General features: G+C 38.3%; 1 pseudogene; it reads right to left on the minus strand.

Moving 5' to 3' along the window:
- Positions 1-20894: 20894 nt before the first annotated feature.
- Positions 20895-21475, minus strand: LOC143690360 (histone H3.3A-like; annotated as a pseudogene).
- Between the last annotated feature and the right edge of the window lie 336 nt (positions 21476-21811).

Consider the following 21811-nt stretch of genomic DNA (forward strand, 5'->3'; position numbering starts at 1 on the left):
CGGCCCGCCGCGCGGCGCCCACGCCCCGCAGCAGCCGAGCCGCCCGCCCTCCTTCTCCCCTCTCTTTCTCCGCCGGCCCGCCGCGCGGCACCCACGCCCCGCAGCAGCCGAGCCGCCCGCCCTCCTTCTCCCCCCTCCTCCCCCTCCTGCTCCGGCTGCTCTCCAACCACCACGGTGCCCTCTTCCCCCGCCTTCACCGTGCTCCTCCGCCACCAGCCTCGACAGCCTTGCCGCCCTCACCTTTCCTCCTCCAGAACAGCTACTGGGGGAGTGGAGATAATACAGAGCAGCTCCCGGAGCCACGAGGGAGATCAAAGGGACAGCGTACCCCATCCTGGAAAGGCTGACTATCTGGGAGAACCAGCTCCGGTGAGATCACCAAGGGGCACGGGCTTTCCTGGGTGGGACGGCAAGCGACCGGAGTCCCTCCCTTCCACCTTCCCAGGCCAGCTGGTAGAATTGGACAGGCGGTCCCCTTAGGCCGCGGCGGCTGGTGCCCCCACCACACGAGGCCCCCTGGAACAACTGAGATAGTTGGGTCGGAAATCCCCAGACTGCGGAGAACAGTGACCGGGGGATCCCTTCCAAACACGTGACTCCCCCGTCGGCTGGGAACAGTGCACTCTCCCGGGCTGCGACAGCCGGCGCCCTCCCGCCACGCTTGGTGCCCCGGGCCGACTAGCTAATTTGGCCGGACGCTCTCCTGTGCTGCGACGGCCGGTGACCCTCCCCGCATTCGGAACCCCAGGCCGGCTGGCATTCTTCCAAGACGCTTCGGCTGCCGAACCTCCCCTACGGCGAGAATTTTCCAGAGTTAAAGGACCCACAGCAACTTTCACTGGTGGAACCCACAGACAAACGTGTGCCACGAGCGCCACCTACTGGGCAGGATAAGAAAAACAGAACCCAGAGATTGTACAGAAAAATCTTTCAACCTGTGGGGTCGAACACCCGGGGAAATCTGACTAAACGCCCAGACGCCAGCAGAAGATAACGGATCACGCTCAGAAAATTGAACATATGGCCCAGTCAAACGAAGAAACCAATAGTTCAAATGAGATACAGGAGCTGAAACAACTAATGCTGAATATACGAACAGAAATGGAAAACCTCTTCAAAAACGAAATCGATAAATTGAGGGAGGACATGAAGAAGACATGGGCTGAACATAAAGAAGAAATAGAAAAACTGAAAAAACAAATCACAGAACTTATGGAAGTGAAAGATAAAGTAGAAAAGATGTAAAAAACAATGGATACCTACAATGACAGATTTAAAGAAACAGAAGATAGAATTAGTGATTTGGAGGATGAAACATCTGAATTCCAAAAAGAAACAGAAACTATCCGGAAAAGAATGGAAAAATTTGAACAAGGTATCAGGGAACTCAAGGACAATGTGAACCGTACAAATATACGTGTAGTGGGTACCCCAGAAGGAGAAGAGAAGGGAAAAGGAGGAGAAAAACTAATGGAAGAAATTATCACTGAAAATTTCCCAACTCTTATGAAAGACCTAAAATTACAGATCCAAGAAGTGCAGTGCACCCCAAAGAGATTAGACACAAATAGGCGTTCCCCAAGACACTTACTAGTTAGAATGTCAGAGGTCAAAGAGAAAGAGAGGATCTTGAAGGCAGCGAGAGAAAAACAATCCGTCACATACAAGGGAAACCCAATAAGACTATGTGTAGATTTCTCAGCAGAAACCATGGAAGCTAGAAGACAGTGGGATGATATATTTAAGTTACTAAAAGAGAAAAACTGCCAGCCAAGACTCCTATATCCAGCAAAATTGTCCTTCAAAAATGAGGGAGAAATTAAAACACTCTCAGACAAAAACTCACTAAGAGAATTTGTGACCAAGAGACCAGCTCTGCAAGAAATACTAAAGGAAGCACTAGAGTCAGATACAAAAAGACAGAAGAGAGAGACATGGAGAAAAGTGTAGAAAGAAGGAAAGTCAGATATGATATATGTAATACAAAAGGCAAAATGGTAGAGGAAAATATTATCCAAACAGTAATAACTCTAAATGTCAATGGACTGAATTCCCCAATTAAAAGACATAGACTGGCAGAATGGATTAAAAAACAGGATCCTTCTATATGCTGTCTACAGGAAACACATCTTAGACCCAAAGATAAATATAGGTTGAAAGTGAAAGGTTGGGAAAAGATATTTCATGCAAACAACAACCAGAAAAGACCAGGAGTGGCTAAACTAATATCCAACAAATTAGACTTCAAATGTAAAACAGTTAAAAGAGACAAAGAAGGACACTATATACTATTAAAAGGAACAATTAAGCAAGAAGACATAACAATCATAAATATTTACGCACCGAACCAGAATGCCCCAAAATACGTGAGGAATACACTGCAAACACTGAAAAGGGAAATAGACACATATACCATAATAGTTGGAGACTTCAATTCACCACTCTCATCAATGGACAGAACATCTACACAGAGGATCAATAAAGAAATAGAGAACCTGAATATTACTATAAATGAACTTGACTTAACAGACATTTATAGGACATTACATCCCACAACAGCAGGAAACACCTTTTTTTCAAGTGCTCATGGATCATTCTCAAAGATAGACCATATGCTGGGTCACAAAGCAAGTCTTAACAAATTTAAAAATATTGAAATCATACACAACACTTTCTCGGATCATAAAGGAATGAAGTTGGAAATCAATAATAGGCGGAGTGCCAGAAAATTCATAAATACATGGAGGCTCAACAACACACTCTTAAACAACAAGTGGGTCAAAGAAGAAATTGCAAGAGAAATTAGTAAATACCTCGAGGCGAATGAAAACGAAAACACAACATATCAAAACTTATGGGACGCAGCAAAGGCAGTGCTAAGAGGGAAATTTATTGCCCTAAATGCCTTTATCAGAAAAGAAGAAAAGGCAAAAATGCAGGAATTAACTATCCATTTGGAAGAACTGGAGAAAGAACAGCAAACTAATCCCAAAGCAAGCAAAAGGAAAGAAATAACAAAGATTAGAGCAGAAATAAATGAAATTGAAAACATGAAAACAATAGAGAAAATCAATAAGACCAGAAGTTGGTTCTATGAGAAAATCAATAAGATTGATGGGCCCTTAGCAAGATTGACAAAAAGAAGAAGAGAGAGGATGCAAATAAATAAGATTAGAAATGAAAGAGGAGACATAACTACTGACCTCATAGAAATAAAGGAGGTAATAACAGGATACTATGAACAACTTTACGCTAATAAATACAACAATTTAGAAGAAATGGACAGGTTCCTGGAAAGACATGAACAACCAACTTTGACTCAAGAAGAAATAGACGACCTCAACAAACCAATCACAAGTAAAGAGATTGAATTAGTTATTCAAAAGCTCCCTAAAAAGAAAAGTCCAGGACCAGACGGCTTCACATGTGAATTCTATCAAACATTCCAGAAAGAATTAGTACCTACTCTCCTCAAACTCTTCAACATAATCGAAGTGGAGGGAAAACTACCTAATTCATTCTATGGAGCCAACATCACCCTCATACCAAAACCAGGCAAAGATATTACAAAAAAAGAAAACTACAGACCAATCTCTCTAATGAATACAGATGCAAAAATCCTCAATAAAATTCTAGCAAATCGTATCCAACAACACATTAAAAGAATTATACATCATGACCAAGTAGGATTCATCCCAGGTATGCAAGGATGGTTCAACATAAGAAAATCAATTAATGTAATACACCATATCAACAAATCAAAGCAGAAAAATCACATGATCATCTCAATTGATGCAAAGAAGGCATTTGACAAGATTCAACATCCTTTCCTGCTGAAAACACTTCAAAAGATAGGAATACAAGGGAACTTCCTTAAAATGATAGAGGGAATATATGAAAAACCCACAGCTAATATCATCCTCAATGGGGAAAAATTGAAAACTTTCCCCCTAAGATCAGGAACAAGACAAGGATGTCCACTATCACCACTATTATTCAACATTGTGTTGGAAGTTCTAGCCAGAGCAATTAGGCAAGAAAAAGAAATACAAGGCATCAAAATTGGAAAGGAAGAAGTAAAACTATCACTGTTTGCAGACGATATGATACTATATGTAGAAAACCCAGAAAAATCCACAACAAAATTACTAGAGCTAATAAATGAGTACAGCAAAGTAGCAGTTTACAAGATCAACATTCAAAAATCTGTAGCTTTTCTATACACTAGTAATGAACAAGCTGAGGCGGAAATCAAGAAACGAATCCCATTTACAATCACAACTAAAAGAATAAAATACCTAGGAATAAATTTAACCAAAGAGACAAAAAACCTATATAAAGAAAACTACAAAAAACTGCTAAAAGAAATCACAGAAGACCTAAATAGATGGAAGGGCATACCGTGTTCATGGATTGGAAGACTAAATATAGTTAAGATGTCAATCCTACCTAAATTGATTTACAGATTCAATGCAATACCAATCAAAATCCCAACAACTTATTTTTCAGAAATAGAAAAACCAATAAGCAAATCTACCTGGAAGGGCAGGGTGCCCCGAATTGCTAAAAACATCTTGAGGAAAAAAAACGAAGCTGGAGGTCTCGCGCTGCCTGACTTTAAGGCATATTATGAAGCCACAGTGGTCAAAACAGCATGGTATTGGCATAAAGATAGATATATCGACCAATGGAATCGAATAGAGTGCTCAGATATAGACCCTCTCATCTATGGACATTTGATCTTTGATAAGGCAGTCAAGCCAACTCACCTGGGACAGAACAGTCTCTTCAATAAATGGTGCCTAGAGAACTGGATATCCATATGCAAAAGAATGAAAGAAGACCCATCTCTCACACCCTATACAAAAGTTAACTCAAAATGGATCAAAGATCTAAACATTAGGTCTAAGACCATAAAACAGTTAGAGGAAAATGTTGGGAGATATCTTATGGATCTTACAACTGGAGGTGGTTTTATGGACCTTAAACCTAAAGCAAGAACACTGAAGAAGGAAATAAATAAATGGGAGCTCCTCAAAATTAAACACTTTTGTGCATCAGAGAACTTCATCAAGAAAGTAGAAAGACAGCCTACACAATGGGAGACAATATTTGGAAACGACATATCAGATAAAGGTCTAGTATCCAGAATTTATAAAGAGATTGTTCAACTCAACAACAAAAAGACAGCCAACCCAATTACAAAATGGGAAAAAGACTTAAACAGACACCTACCAGAAGAAGAAATACGGATGGCCAAGAGGCACATGAAGAGATGCTCAATGTCCCTGGCCATTAGAGAAATGCAAATCAAAACCACAATGAGATATCATCTCACACCCACCAGAATGGCCATTATCAACAAAACAGAAAATGACAAGTGCTGGAGAGGATGCGGAGAAAGAGGCATACTTATCCACTGTTGGTGGGAATGTCAAAGGGTGCAACCACTGTGGAAGGCAGTTTGGCGGTTCCTCAAAAAGCTGAATATAGAATTGCCATACGACCCAGCAATACCATTGCTAGGTATCTACTCAAAGGACTTAAGGGCAAAGACACAAACGGACATTTGCACACCAATGTTTATAGCAGCGTTATTTACAATTGCAAAGAGATGGAAACAGCCAAAATCTCCATCAACAGAAGAGTGGCTAAACAAACTGTGGTATATACATACGATGGAATATTATGCAGCTTTAAGACAAGATAAACTTATGAACCATGTAATAACATGGATGGACCTAGAGAATATTATGCTGAGCGAATCCAGCCAAAAACTAAAGGACAAATACTGTATGGTCCCACTGATGTGAACGGACATTCGAGAATAAACTTGAAATATGTCATTGGTAACAGAGTTCAGCAGGAGTTAGAAACAGGGTAAGACAATGGGTAATTGAAGCTGAAGGGATACAAACTGTGCAACAGGACTAGATACAAAAACTCAAAAATGGACAGCACAATAATACCTAATTGTAAAGTAATCATGTTAAAATACTGAATGAAGCTGCATCTGAGCTATAGGGTTTTTTTTGTTTTTGTTTGCTTGTTGGTTTGTTTGTTGTTGTTGTTTTTTACTATTACTACTACTTTTATTTCTTTTCTTTATATTAACATTTTATATCTTTTTCTGTTGTGTTGCTAGTTCCTCTAAACCGATGCAAATGTACTAAGAAACAATGATCATGCATCTATGTGATGATGTTAAGAATTACTGAGTGCACATGTAGAGTGGTATGATTTCTAAATGTTGTGTTAATTTCTTTTTTTTCTTTCCGTTAATAAAAAAATAAAAAAATAAAAAAAAATAAAAAATCAGTAATGTTTCTATACACTTGTAACAAACAGCCTGAAGAGGAAATCAAGAAAAAAATTCCATTTACAATAGCAACTAAACAAATCAAATAGCTAAAAATAAATTTAACCAAGGATAGAAAGGAAAACTACAAACGTTACTAAAACAAATCAATGAAGACCTAAACAAACGGAAGGACATTCTGTCTTCATGGATTGGAAGGCTAAATATCATTAAAATGTCAATTCTACCCAAAATATTTATAGATTCAATGCAATCTGAAGCAAAATTCCAACAGCCTAATTCTAGAAAGAGAAAAGCCAATTATAAAATTTCTTTAGAAGGATAAAGGGCCCTGAATAGTCAAAAACATCTTGAAAAAGAAGAACCAAGTGGGAAGGCCCACACTTTCTGACTTTAAACATATTACAAAGTCACAGTGGTCAAGTCAGCATGGTATTGACTTGAGAATAGATATATTGACCAATGGAATTGAATTGAAAGTTCAGAAATAGACCCTCACATATCTGGCCAATTGATTTTTGGAAGACTGCCAAGTCCATTCAATTGAAAAGAATAGTATCTTCAAGAAATGGTTCTATGAGAGCTGGATATCCATGTGCAAAGGAATGAAAAAATACTACTAGTTCACATCATATACAAATATTAAACAAAAATGGATCAAAGGCCTAAATATAAGAACGAGGACTATAAAACTTTGGAAGAAATTGTAGGGAAGCATATCCAGGATCTTGTTAGACAATGGTTGCTTTGATTTTACACCCAAAGCACAAATAGTAAAAGAAAAAATAGAAAAATGGGACCTCCTCAAAACTAAAAACTTTTGTGCATCAAAAGGCCACAAAATTGAAAAGACAACCTATTCAATAGGACAAATATTTGGAAACCACATAGCTGATAAGGGTTTAATATCCAGAATATATAAAGAAATCCTAAAATTCAACAATAAAAGGTTAAAAAAAAAAAAAGAGGCCCAACTAATTTTAAACCACGCAAAAGCCTAAATAGACATTTCTGCAAAGAGGATTTACAGATGACTAAAAGCCCATGCAAAGATGCTCAACATCACCACTAGGTATTAGGGAAATGCAAATTGAAACCATAATGAGATATCATTTCACACACCTCTAGAATGACTACTACTTAAAAAACATAAAACTACAAGTGTTGGAGAGGATGTAGAGAAATAGAAACACTCATGTATTGCTGGTGGGATTATAGAATGGTGCAGCCACTGTGGAAGATAGTTTAGCAGTTCAACAGTTTCTCAGGAAGCAGTATGTAGAAGTACCATATTACCCAGCAATCCTACAACCAGGTATACACCCAGAAGAATTGAAAGCAGGGACTCAAACAGATATTTGCACATCAATGTTCTTAGGAGCATTATAATTGCCAAAAGATGAAAACGACCCAAGTGTCCATTAGCTAATGAATGAATAAACAAAATACGGTATATATATATACAATGGAATATTATTCAATCATACAAAGGAATGAAGTCCTAATGCATGCAACAACATGGATGAACCTTGAGGACACTATGTTGAGTGAAATAAGCCAGACACAAAAGGACAAATATTGTATGATCTCACTAATATGAACTAATTATAGTAAGCAAATTCACAGAGTTAGAATCTGGAATGTAGGTTACCAGAGGATAGACTGAGGTTAGAGAATGGGGAATTGGTACTTAATTTGTACAGAATTTCTATTTAGGTTGATTGTAAATGTTTGGAAACATTGGTGGTGATGGTAGCACATTATTGTGAGTATAATTAAGAACATTGAATTATGTTTGTGGTTAAAAGGGGAAAGTTTAGGTCATATCTCTTACTAGAAAAAAGGATTAAATGATAAAACATAAGACTATATAACAGAGCGAAACTTGTTATGGATGATGGACTATAGTTAATAGTACAAGTATAAGAATGCTCTTTCATGAATTATAACAAATGTACACGTGTGCTGGTTTGAAAGGATTATGCGCCCTAGAAAAGCCATGTTTAATTCTGATCCATCTTGTGGAGGCAGTATTTCTTTTAATCCCTATTCAGCACTGTAGGTTGGAGATTTGATTAGATTATCTCCACGGAGATGTGGCTCGCCCAATTGTGGGTACTAACCTTTGATTAGAGGGAGATGTGACTCCACCCATTCCAGGTGGGTCTTGATTAGTTTACTGGGATCCTTTAAAAGAGGAAACATTTTGGACAGAGCAAGAGAGCCTTGAGAACCATGAGAGCCCACACAGTCAGAGACGTTTGGGGATGAAGAAGGAAAATGCCCCTGGGGGAGCTTCATGAACAAGAAGCCTAGAGAGAAAGCTAGCAGTCATCACCATGTTCACATGTGCCTTTCCATTTGAGAGAGAAACCCTGAACATCATCAGCCTTCTTGAGCCAAGGTATCTTTCCCTGGATGCCTTAGATTGGACATTTCTATAGGCTTGCTTTAATTTGGATATCATCACAGGCTTGGAACTGTAAGATTGCAACTTAATAAATTCCCCCTTTTAAAAGCCATTCTGTTTCTGGTATATCGCATTCTGTCAGCTAGCAAACTGGAACAACATGCTAATACAAGGTGTTAATAATAGGGTGGTATATGGGAAAAATACATCTAATGTAAACTATGGATGATACTTAACAGTACTATTTTAATAATCTTTCATCAATTTTAACAAAGGTAATTACTGTTAAAAACATAGTACAATTTTAAAAAGTGCTATCACCAATTGTAACAAATGTACCACACTAATGCAAGGTGTTGGTGGTGGGATGATATATGGAATCCTGTATTTTATGCATGATTGTTTCGTAAACCCACAACTTTCTAATAAAAAAGTTTTAAAAATTATATTTTAATATATCACAAAAACCTTATATTTATGCCTGAAAGCTTTGTAAGATGATTTTTAAATAAACTTTCCTACCTTGAGGTTTAGGTCACAAATGGAAAAGTTATATCAGCTGGAATTAATTCTAATCATATAGATTAAAACAAATTCATCTATCTGAAATGATTTCTCTCCACTTCTGATTATATACTGATAAGAGGAGAAAGTGATGCATAGTGTGTCCAGCTATCTTATTTACCATTAATGATTTTCTAGTCAATCTTCTGACCAAAATTATGACCAGGAGGATGGTATTTTAAATCTTGCAGCAATTCAGTTACCTTGATCTAAATGAGAGACAAAAAAAAAAAAAAAAAAAAACTGTGTCACACTACAAAGCCTATGGAAGAAAATTAAGCCACAGTGGCCTTCTTTAGGTACCTTTGGGATAGTACACTACAGTTCAGACTTCCCACATCATTCTGGGATCTCACCCATGAGGCAGCTAGTGTCTCAGACCTGAATTACTTGGAATTCTCTGCACCCAAACCTGCTGTACAAGGTATTAATGCCACTTGCATTTCCTTACTTTGTATTTATGTAAAAAGCAGAGCTCTGATCTAATTTTTTGTGGCAATTGAAAAGTCTCTTAACTATCCTCAAACATTAGATACAATTCATAATAGTTTTTTATGGAAACCTACTAATGTGTTACTTGTTTGCTGATTTCTGATATGGAGGTTATTTCATTTTCAAGAAGTATATACAAACCAACGGTGATACAGCTCCCTCCACCACATCTACCAACCTGCCTGCCTCTATGTACACATCCTTTGTCTTTCCTCTTTTTGCCAACTATTCCCTTTGGTCAACTGAAGGGCATTGTGCCAGTAATTTTCTCATCTCTCCTGCATGATTGATTTCCCTCTCTACAGACCCATTCCGTCAGTATATAAAACATTTGTAATCACTTCCATCTTTAAAAAATACTTTCTGGTCAGGCCATAGTGGTTCAGCAGGCAGAGTTCTCGCCTGCCATGACAGAAACCCATGTTCAGTTCCCCGTGCCTGCCCAGGCCAAAAAAAAAAACTTTCTTCATCCTATTTTTCCATGCCTTACTTTTCACAGAATACAACTTGAAATAGTGATATATATATATTTGCTGTATTAAATTCTCCTCCACCTATTCTTTCACTAATCCCCCCCAATTAAGTTTTTGCCCTCACCATTCTACCAAAACTGCTCTTATCAGAGGGTACCACTGACTTCCAGGTTGCTAAATCCAAACGCCAATACTCAGTTTTCATCTACTTGACCTACACAGCATTTAACACAGGTGATCCCTCTCTCCTTGAAACACTTTATTCTTTCGACTTCCAGAATACTACCCATCTAATTTTCCTACTACCTCATAGGTTCTGCCGTTTCAATCTCCTTTGCTGATTCCTTCTCACCTCTGTGACCTCTAAATATGGTCTTCTTTTGCATATTTACTTTCACTCCCTCAGTGATCACATCCATTACGTTTAAATGTCATCTGTATGTTAGTGACTCCCATAAATCTATCTTTAGCCTAGACCTCTCCACTCAACTCTAAACTCACACCCACCTGCCTATTCACTTTGATGGCTAACAAGCATCCCAACATGCTCCTTTTGTTGTCTTTCCCATTTAGGTAAAAGGTAACTCTCTTCTCACAGATGCTCAGGCCAAAGTCTTGGGTATTTTGCTGTCTTTTCTCTTTCTCTCTCACCCCAATCTGATCCAATAGCAAATCCTACTCATTCTTTCTTCAAAAAATCTCCAGAATCTTATCACTTTTCACCATTTCTACTTTTACTACCCTGGTTCATGCCACCACCATCTCCCATTTAGTTTACTGCAACAGCCTGCTTGCTGGTCTTCCTACCTCTCCTTCTCCATTTTTTTTTTTGTTACCTCTATTCAGCCTTTTCTTAATAAAACAACCAGAGTACTCTTGTGAAAACATACATCAGATCCTGCCATGACTCTGATCATCATCCTCTAGTGGCCTCCTTCTCACTCAGAGTAAAAGCCCAAGTTCTTAGAATGCCTTCTAGGCCCTATGCAGTTTCACTCCATCATCTCCCTAACCTTATCTCCACTACTTTCTCCCTGGCTCATTCAACTTCAGTCATATTTGTTCTCTTTTTGTTCTTCAAACACACTGAACAAGATCCCACCCCTGGGCCTTTGCAACCTGTGTTCTCCACCTGGCATCCTCTTCCTCCAAATTTCTACATGGTTCACTCCTTCACCTTCTACATATATTCACTCAAAATTCACCTTCTCAGTCAGGCCTTTCACATCTAAGATGTGACCCCTTTCGTACCAACAGTTCCTCTCTCCTTTCTTTACTTTAGTTTCTCCTTAATACTATTTAAGCACTCTGTGAATTTTATTTATCTTTTGAATTGTTTTTTTCAACTATAATAGAGGCTTCTTGCAAGTGAGGATATTTATCTCATTTGTGCACAGCTATATCCTCAGCACGTAGAATAACACATGACATAGCAGGCACTCAATGACTACTTACTGATGAAAGAATAACAGTGTAGACTTCGTGTCAAGTGCCTTCTTATCCATTATGCATAAATATTCCGCAATACTTCATTGCAAAAATAATCTTATGAGTAGTTAGGATAATACAATTGCTTTGACTGAGGATAAGAACAAGATTCCTGTTTAGATGGGGGTGGAAGAAGGAGTATAGCATGTATGGGGTTTTCTTTTTTCTTTTTATTTCTTTTTCTGGAGTAATGTAAATGTTCTGAGATTGATCAGTCGTGGTGATGAATACACAGCCATGTGATGATACTATGAACCACTGATTGTATACTTTGGATGGATTGTATGTAGTATGAATATATCTCAATAAAATATACACAGTTACTACAAGCCTGGTAGGAAATAAATGAGTGGTGGTTATGACCCATAAGTGCTCGGAGAGCTACAGATGTAGGAACTTGTCAGTTAGAATACCCTTCTGACACTGTGTGAAACAACATATGGGTTTTCCATGAACAAAGAATTCTGTTCTTTCTGCCCTCTCTTGGCAGAAATTCAACTGTATGAAAATTTAAATCTCATCTTTAAATAAAATTTTTAAGTGATAAAAAAAAAAAAGATTCCTGTTTAGAACAGCTGGAACAATGTACCAGAGACGAATAATAATGCAACCCATAGCTGACTTTTCTGGGCTGCAGGGTAGGTATAGCAGGAGTGTGGTGAGGGAAAGAGGTCTCCAAGATATTTATACCATTGCTGGCTCGGACTCAAGAAGTGAAAAATAACGTCATTACATAATTATAATTAACCTGAAGTTGTGTAATTAATTATCTAATAAACAATTAATGATTCCTTATTGCACTGCTCTAGTTTCTGTCAGAATAGGGATGTATTTGGTGGGCATACAAATGGAGAAAGACAAAAAAGGAACACTTGCAAAGGTCACATTGACCCATAAAGTATAGTGACTTTCGCCAAAATTATTAAGCTTACTAATGGCTTTCAGAAAGCCCACAGTTAATCCAGAAAAAAAATGTTTCTAGTTTTAATCATCATTTTAGCCTTTACCAAACAGAAAATTACTTCCTAAAGCATGCTTACTGTACTAGTCAGGGTTCTCTAGCAAAACAGAACCAAAAGGAGATATCTGTAAAAGTATGCGATTTTATAAAAGTATCTTACACAACCGTGGGGATGCACAAGTCCAAATTCCAAAGGGCAGGCTGCAAGGTAGCACACCGATGAAGGTCTTTGATGAATTCCCCAGGGGAGGCCAGCTGACTGAAGTAGAGATGAAAGTTCTCTCTTCTGACTGCTGAAGTCATTACCTCTCCCTTAAAAGCCTTCAACTGATTGGATTAACTTTCTCTCCTTGTGGGAGATGCTCCCCTTAGTTAATTGTAGATATAATCAACCATAGATGCAATCAACTGACTGATGATTTAAGTCCACAAAGTGTCCTCATAGTAACAGATAAGCCAGTGCTTGCTTGACCAGACAACTGGGTACCATCACCTAGCCGAGTTGACACATGAAACCAACCATCACAATCCACCACTTGTCAACTTGACAGCTATACACATCATCTTAAATCATGCTTAATCTCCAAATAAAAAACAATAACAGATATATTTTTCACCTAACAATATTCAACTGTCCTTCATACAACCAGAGTGCACTAAATTTCTCCAGAATAGGGTACAAGTCCTTAGGTAATATTCACTCTTAAGCCTGATACCTATACTTCAACACTATGACATGAACAGTACAATTTATATCATATGATAAAGGGGTAGGATAGAGAAGCAAACAAGGATATTTGCTTTATGTACAAATACAAACATATTCAACACAAGAAAAAATATTGATACCATTACAGTCCTCTTTTCTATAATTGGTCATGTGGTGATAGTTCATATTTATCACTACTTTCTTCCACCACCCATTCCATGTCCCTTTACCCTCCACAACCACCTCAGCTGGCCATGGTTCTTTGCCTGGTGGGATGACCCAAACCTTCATTCCTGAAGTTTGTGGGCCATTGGTAGTCCTGCCTGGATTGGGTTGTTCTCCATTGACTAATCACAGGGCATGGTAGTAATAAGAGATGCCCTAGAGAATCTCCTGTATTCTAGGAAAATTTTTATCTCCATTGTGTAGTTGCAGTCTTATTTCCCTTGATAGGACCAATCATTCCAGCAAATATGGTAATTCCCTTCTTTTCCTATTGATTCAGAGGCATAGGAAACCCAAAGTGGCCAGATGGCAGTCTTAGCCTCCAGTTCAATGGAATCATTGTTGTGTCTCCTGATGGGAGCACTTCTCTCTTTGGAACTAAGACCTAAGGACCAGCAGAGCTTAAGGTTGCAAGGACAGGAAGCAAAAATTTCCTAATGGATCACTAGGGGTAATAGCGAGTGGTGCTACTCCTGTTTCCACCCCATGATGCCTGGACCCATGAATCCTGTCTATGGGAGAAACAGCACCATAGAGTGGACACTGATTCAGAACATACACAGCCTCCTGGAGAACACTGCCCCAGCACTGCAAGGTATTGCCACATAGTTGATGCCAAATTGAGTTTTCAAAAGGCCAATTCACCATTCTATCAGTCCAGCTCCCTCTGGATGATGAGGAACATGATAAGACCAGAGAACTCCACGAGCATGTGCCCATTCCCACACTTCATTTGCTGTGAACTGGGTTCTTGATCAGAAGCAATTCTGGGTAATACCATGATGATGGATAAGACATTCTGAAAGTCCACAGATGGTTGTTTTGGAAGAAGCATTGCATGCAGGGAAGTTAAGCCCATATCTAGAGTATGTATCTATTCCAGTTAGAATAAATCATGACCCCTACCTTGATGGAAATTCCCAATTCACCTCAGGGAATGGTGCCATATAGGGAACTGAGTGTGAATATCTGCCACTGGCAGATTGGGCACTCAGCAGTGGCTATAGCTAAGTCAGCCTTGGTGAGTGAAAGTCCATGTTGCTGAGCCCATCCATAACATCCATCCCTACCACCATGACCACTTTGCTCATGAGTCCTTTGGGCAATGACATGAGTGGCTGAGGAAAGAGGTTGCCTGGTATCCATAGAATGGGTTATCTTATCCACTTGATTATTAAAACCTTCCTCTGCTGAAGTCACCCTCTGGAGTAATACAAATATCTTCATGGTTTTTTGCCCACACAGAAAGGTCTATCCACACATCTCTTCCCCAGACCTCTTTGTCACCAATTTTCCAATCATGTTCCTTCTAACTCCCTGACCATCCAACCAAACCACAGGCAACAGCTCATGAGTCAGTATACAAATGCACCTCCTTCCAGTTCTCCTTCCAAGCAAAATGAACAACTCTCTGCATTGTTTGAAGTTCTACCCAGTGGGAGGATTCTCCCTCACTACTGTCCTTCTGGGACATCCCAGAGAAGGACTGCAGTGTTGCAGCTGTCCACTTTCAGGAGATACTTGCATATCATTCAGAACCATCTGTAAACCAGGCCAGAGTTTTCTCTTCCTTAGTCAATTAGCTGTAAGCAACTCTCCAAGAGCCCAGAGCTCTGGGCTGGGAACGAGAAGATAATGTGTCAGGAGTGGGAGCCATAGGCATTTGGATCACTTCCTCATGTAACTTACTTGTGCCTTCAGGACCTACTTGAGCCCTATCCTATTATACCATTTCCATTTAAAATGGTGTACATGCCCAAATTTATGGCTTGGTATGTAAGACAACACCCAGTTCATGATAGGCAACTCATGTCTCATGGTTACTTGGTGACCCATGGTTAAGCGTTCAGCCTCTACTAAGGCCCAGTAGCAGGCCAAAAGCTGTTTCTCAAAAGGAGAGTAATTATTTGCAGAGAATGACAAGACTTTACACCAGAATCCTAAGGGACTGTATGTGATTCTTCTATAGGGACCTGCCGAAGGCTCCAGACAGCATCTCTATTTGCCACTGACACTTCCAGTACCATTGGATCTGCTGAAGCATATGATCTAAGTGGCACAGCAGCTTGTACAGCAGCCTGGATATGTCATAATGCCTCCTCTTGTTCCAGTCCTGTCAAAACTAGCAGTTTTTCTGGTCACTTGGTAAATGGGCTGGAGCAGCATACCCAAATGAGGAATATGTTGTCTTCAAAACCCAAAGAGGCCAACTAAGTTTTGTCCTTTGTTTTGGTCAAAAGAAGGGTCAGATGCAACATCTTTTCTCCTAAGAAAGTCTGGACAACCTGGAGGAGCTAACTGAGAGTCTGAAAAACTGAGCTTTTTATAGCCTGATGCAGATAATGGAATAAAAATTGCAATCAGTGGCCTGATATAGAGTGGGGAGGCTTGAAAGTCCCCAGGCTTTCAGTTAGACCCCTAAGGAATATATTCTAGGAGAAAGAATAAAGTGAAGGGAGACCAAGCCTGGCAATGACTAAACCCCATATTTGAATGATCGTAATCCATGAAATTGAATTAAAATGATTTAGGAATCATAGTTCCTCTAGGCAGCCACAAAAGCAAATGTACGTATCTCTAAGGGAATATAACATCATTCTAGGCCTCAAATTATTTCTACAAGTGTCCATATACAATATCTGGCACTCAGTCAAAAACAAAACCTGAGTATTTGTGACAGTGTGATCAAACAGACCTAAAAGTAAAACAGACAGTAGGAAAAAAAACAAAGAGAATAGTGTTTCCAGTTACAGATTTTAAACTAACAGCTAATTATGTTCAGAGAAATAAAAGACAAGATTGAGAAATTTCACAGAATAGAGAACCAGAAACTCTTCTCAAAAAGGAAACTCTAAGATAATACAATAACAAAAAATTAAGAACTCAGTGGGTGGAATCAACACAAGTTTAGCTTCTACTGAAGAAATAATGCAATGACCTGGAAGACATGTTAGAAGAAAATAGTAAGAGAAACACAGAGAGCAAAAGAAAACTATTGCAGTTCTTCTCCTTGTACATGTTGTTTAAAAGTAACTATGTCAGAGGCCATAAGGCAAGTCACAATTTTTAAATAATTGGTATCAACATAGACCATATTCTATCACTGCAACACCATTAAATTAGAACTTACAAAATTAATAAGAATAAAGTACAGAAACTTAAAAACATAATTCAAATTCTTCATGGGCAAAGAAAAAAATAGAATTATTTTACAGATTTATTGATACAAAATTATAGTACAATAACCTGAACATATTTAAAGAGTACAATTTCATGAGTTTTAACAAATGCATCCACCTTTGAAACTACCACCACAGTCAAGGTTATGCATTTATTCTTCATTCCCTAATGATTCCACATACCCCTTGATAATCCATCCTCCCTGTTCCCACATTCCCTGACAACCACGGATGTGCTATCATTATAAATTAGTTCGCATTTCTTAGAATTTTATATAAAGGGAGTCATACAGTAGGTTCTCTTTTGACTGACTTCTTTCACTCAATTATTTTTGAATTCATGGGTTTTTGTGGGTTTGTTTGTTTTTGTGTGTGTTTTTTTTTTTTTTTTTTTTTTGACCTGGGCAGGCTCCAGGAATTGAACCCGGGTCTCTGGTGTGGCAGGTAAGAATTCTGCCACCGAGCCACCATTGCACCACCCTGGATTCATGTTTTGTATATCAACAATTTGTTCCCTTTTGTTGGTGAATAGTATTTCATTGTATGGATATTCCACAAATTGTTAATCTATTTACCTGCTGATGAATATTTGCATTATTTCCAGTTTTGGATATTACCAAAAAAAGTTGCTAATAATATTCAAGTGCAAGTCTTTGCATGGACATATGCTTTCATTTTTCTTGGGTAAAAATCTAGGAGTAGAATGGCTAGGTAATATGTAGGTATATGTTTAATTTTTTAAGAAACTGTCAGACTGTTTTCCAAAGTGATTTTAACATTTTACATTTCCATCTGCAGTGAATGAGTGTTCTAGTTGCTCCAAATCCTGCCAAGTTTGATACAGTCAGATTTGTGTGATTTTTTTAAAGAGATCTAATGGTTGTGTAGTGGTATCTCATTCTAGTTTTATTTGCATTTCCCTGATGATTAATAATGTTGATAATCTTTTCAAGTGTTTATTTGTTATTGCATATCTTCTTTAGTAAAGTCTCAGCTCAAATCTTTTGCCCATTTTTTAAAAATGTCTTTTGCCTTTCTTCTTATAGAATTGTAAGCATTCTTTATTTATACTAGGTACAAGCCCTTTGTTGGATATATATATATATATTGCAAATATATTTTGAAAATATTTTGACAAACCTATGGAGAAACAAATCAAGAAAACTATGGAAGATAAATAAATAATCAATATTAGAAATAATAAAAGGGGGCATAACTATATATCCTGGAGCAATTAAAAAGATGAGAGAATACTATGAAAACTTCATATCACTAAACTTGAAAACAGAGATGAAAAGAATAATTCCCTACAAAAATAAATTTTAACTCAAGAAAATCCAACTGGAATTTGGTTTTGGATTGCACTAGATTTATAGATTAATTTGGAGATAATTGATATTTTCTAATATAAAGGTTCCATCTCATGGGTTTTCCTTTCTTTTTTTCTTCAGATCATCTGCTATGTCCTTTATTGGATTTTCAAAGTTTTCTCCATAGAGCTCTTAAATATTCTTGGTAATTCCTAATGGCTTTATTTGCTTGTTTATACATTAATCTATGTGGACTCTCAAGCCTACATATTGTTTAAATATGGAAAGGAACATTGTGCCTTCTCCTGAGGGTAGAGATTATACAAAATAGAAAACTATTAATTGATGAATTTTATTAGAATTAAGGAAATCATTGGCTCTTCAAATCTTATAGGTAGTTAGTAGGCAGCAGTTTGGTTCAAGTCAAAGTAATTGCTAAATAGATTTCTGTTCATTGTTCATTTAGTTCTGGTTATAGGTCCTAGTGACTATTCTTTCTCTATTACTAGGTTACATAGTCCAATAATAAAGGATAAGATGAATGAATCTCCTTATAATTATTTATTTTTGGTCATGTAGTTAAAAGTTCTCTCTCAGGGACTAGATAGACAAAAATACTTAGGATCCTTAAATCAAATATTTCTTTCACCTGAATAGAAAATGGATAATGGGAAAGAGAAAAGAGAAAGGTTACATTTTATAATTCCAGCAAATATGATTCTGGCATTGGTTGTATGATCTGAGCGTGGTCCAAGAGTTCTGGAACTGTAGTACCTACAGCAGTCCTGAGTACAGACATACAGACAGTGAGAATGTTAGGATGGCATGCAAGATTTATTCAACCAAGAATTATGGTAATTTAAATGGTGTGCCAGTTTAAAAGTATTATGTACCCTACAAAAGCCATGTTTAATCCTGATCCAATCTTGTGGGAGTAGCATTTTCTTTTAATCCTGATTCAATAATGTAGATTGGAATCTTTGATTAGATTATATTCATGGAGGTATGATGCATCCAATTGTGGTATTAGCTTTTGATTAGATGGAGATGTAACTCCACCCATTCCTGGTGGGTCTTGATTAGTTTACTGGAATCCTTTAAAAGAGGAAACATTTTGGACAGAGTTAGAGACAACAGAAATGACAGAAGCCTTAGAGCCTAAAGAAATGTCACAGCAGAGTTGACACGGATGCGACAGGTGGACAACAGAGGCACGGATGTTTGGAGATGCTTGGAGCCCAGCAGATGTTATCATGAGATGTTAAGCAAGCCAGAACCTGGAGACAGCCAAGGGAAGCCAAGAGATGAAAGCCAGCCCTGGAAAAGTAAAGTGAGGAACCTCCCCAGGAACAGAGACTGAAAGCAACAGAGCCCAGGTGGGCTGATGCCAGCCACTGACTACCCACTCTGACTACACAGCTGACAGAGGTGCTCCTGATCCATCGGCCTTTCTTGAGTGAAGGTAACCTTATTAAATTTCCCTTTATAAAACCCATTCCTGTTCTGGTATATCACATTCTGGCAGCTTGTAAACTAACACAAATGGGAACACAGTAGGAAAACACTGTTAGTTTGAAGCCTTCTATTCCATCATCATTTACCTTTTTTTTGAAAAACGAGTTTATTTGTAATTTTAGTCAACACACAAAATTGACCTATAAACTTCAATAGAAGAAGATAAGTTTTAAAACCACTTTGAAGGCCACCTCTATGAAAGTGATTTTTTTTTTTTTTTTAAAGGAAAGACAGAGAGAAGGAAGGAAGGATAGAAGGAAGGAAGGAAGGAAGAAAGGGAAACATTTTTAAACATTTTCTTGTTTTTAATGTATTCTGTTTCTCCGTTTTTGTTACATGGGCTGGGGCCGGGAATCGAACCGAGGTCCTCCGGCATAGCAGGCAAGCACTTTGCCCGCTGAGCCACCGCGGCCCGCCCTATGAAAGTGATTTTAGTATAAAAAGTATACTAGATGTAACCTAACCTGACATCTTAATTTGCAAAAATTCAATAAGCTGGAGCTGTGTGCCCTTCTCCCACAGCAAGTTTACTCTAAGGGTTACTATAATACAAACTCCACAAGGAAAAGAACTTCGGTATTGTTTCCTCTTGGTAGAGGAGAAAAACTCAACCTAGCTATGAGACCAACCACAACACAATGAAAAACTGCACTAACTAGTTCAGATTATTAGTAACAGACGATGCTGGTGTGAAAAATTTGTATATTCTAGAGCCCTTATAAATAATAGTTAACATGTGGTAGAATGAGGACTTTTGCAAGGTACAATGTGGCATTGCATTTTCTCCCATGAAATCAAGCACAGTCTCCTTAGAAGAAAACCAACTGGACTCTAAAATTACACACACCTTAATAACAAGCCTCCCCACCACATGTGAATGTAAAGCATTTAATTTAAAAATGTTGATACTACAATATATAAAATAGCTATTATAAATGTGCATAATATATTCTATACCTACAGGTTTACTTTTTTTTTTAAAAGGAAATTGTAATTTACACTGTGGTTAAGTCTTGTATCTTCACCCTTGAAAAAGCTCACATCCTATCACAGTGACATATGGTCAGACTTAAGAGCCCCAATTGTTCAACACTTGGATCAAGTCATAACCAGTCTTATTGCAAAAGGACCCTGTACACATTTATCAATCCTAGTACCTTAATAGCTACACAACAAGTCATTAACATACAGAAACACGCATCATGAGAAGCAAGAAGCATCATCCACCCCTCCTGCCGGACAACAGCACTCACATCACAGAGATCTGTGGACAGTCACCGCACATTCAACGTGCGTGAAAGATGGAATGACTTAAGTACAAATGCAACATATTATAAACAATTTGTTTCCAAAAAAGTCACAAATTAAACCAAAATATTTTACAGAATTTACTACCAAACACCATAAAAACTGCCTTCTCTTAAGCTCTCTCTCTCCCTGTATCCTGCGAGCCAACTGGATGTCTTTGGGCATGATGGTGACTCTCTTGGCATGGATTACACACAGATTGGTGTCTTCAAATAAACCCACCAGGTGTGCTTCAGTAGCCTCCTCAAGTGTGCCAATGGCCGCACTCTGAAACCTCAAGTCAGTTTTGAGATCCTGGGCTATCTCCCTCATCAACATCTGGAAAGAGCTTCCAGATCAGAAGCTCCGTTGATTTCTGGTAGCAAAGAATCTCTTGAAGCACCACAGTCCAGGCCTGTAACGATGGGGCTTTTTCACTCCGCCGGTAGAGGGGGCGCTTTTCCAGGCAGGCCTGGTTGCCAGCTGTTTACAGGGGGCTTTCCCATCAGTGGATTTACGAGCAGTCTGCTTGGTTCGGGCCATTTTCCTCTACCCAAAGCCAAAGTCTTAACATGGCGTCTTTGACCCATGTGCCACTTTGGCTACTCCAATGAAGAGCCGCAGTCAACTAGCAAAGATACTCCAATGATCGACCAAACCGCTCTGCGCTCCATCATCATTTACTTTTGTTTTTCATAAGACCATATCTGAGATTTAGAAATGTTCTATTTGTCTTTTTGCCTAACCAATATTTTCTGAGGATTAACTCTTTTTTTTTTTATTAATTAAAAAAAATTAACTAACACAACATTAGAAATCAATCCATTCTACATATGCAATCAGTAATTCTTAATATCATCACATAGGTGTATGGTCATC

The sequence above is a fragment of the Tamandua tetradactyla genome, chromosome 7 (genome assembly GCF_023851605.1).
Source record: "Tamandua tetradactyla isolate mTamTet1 chromosome 7, mTamTet1.pri, whole genome shotgun sequence".
Lineage (NCBI taxonomy): Eukaryota > Metazoa > Chordata > Mammalia > Pilosa > Myrmecophagidae > Tamandua > Tamandua tetradactyla.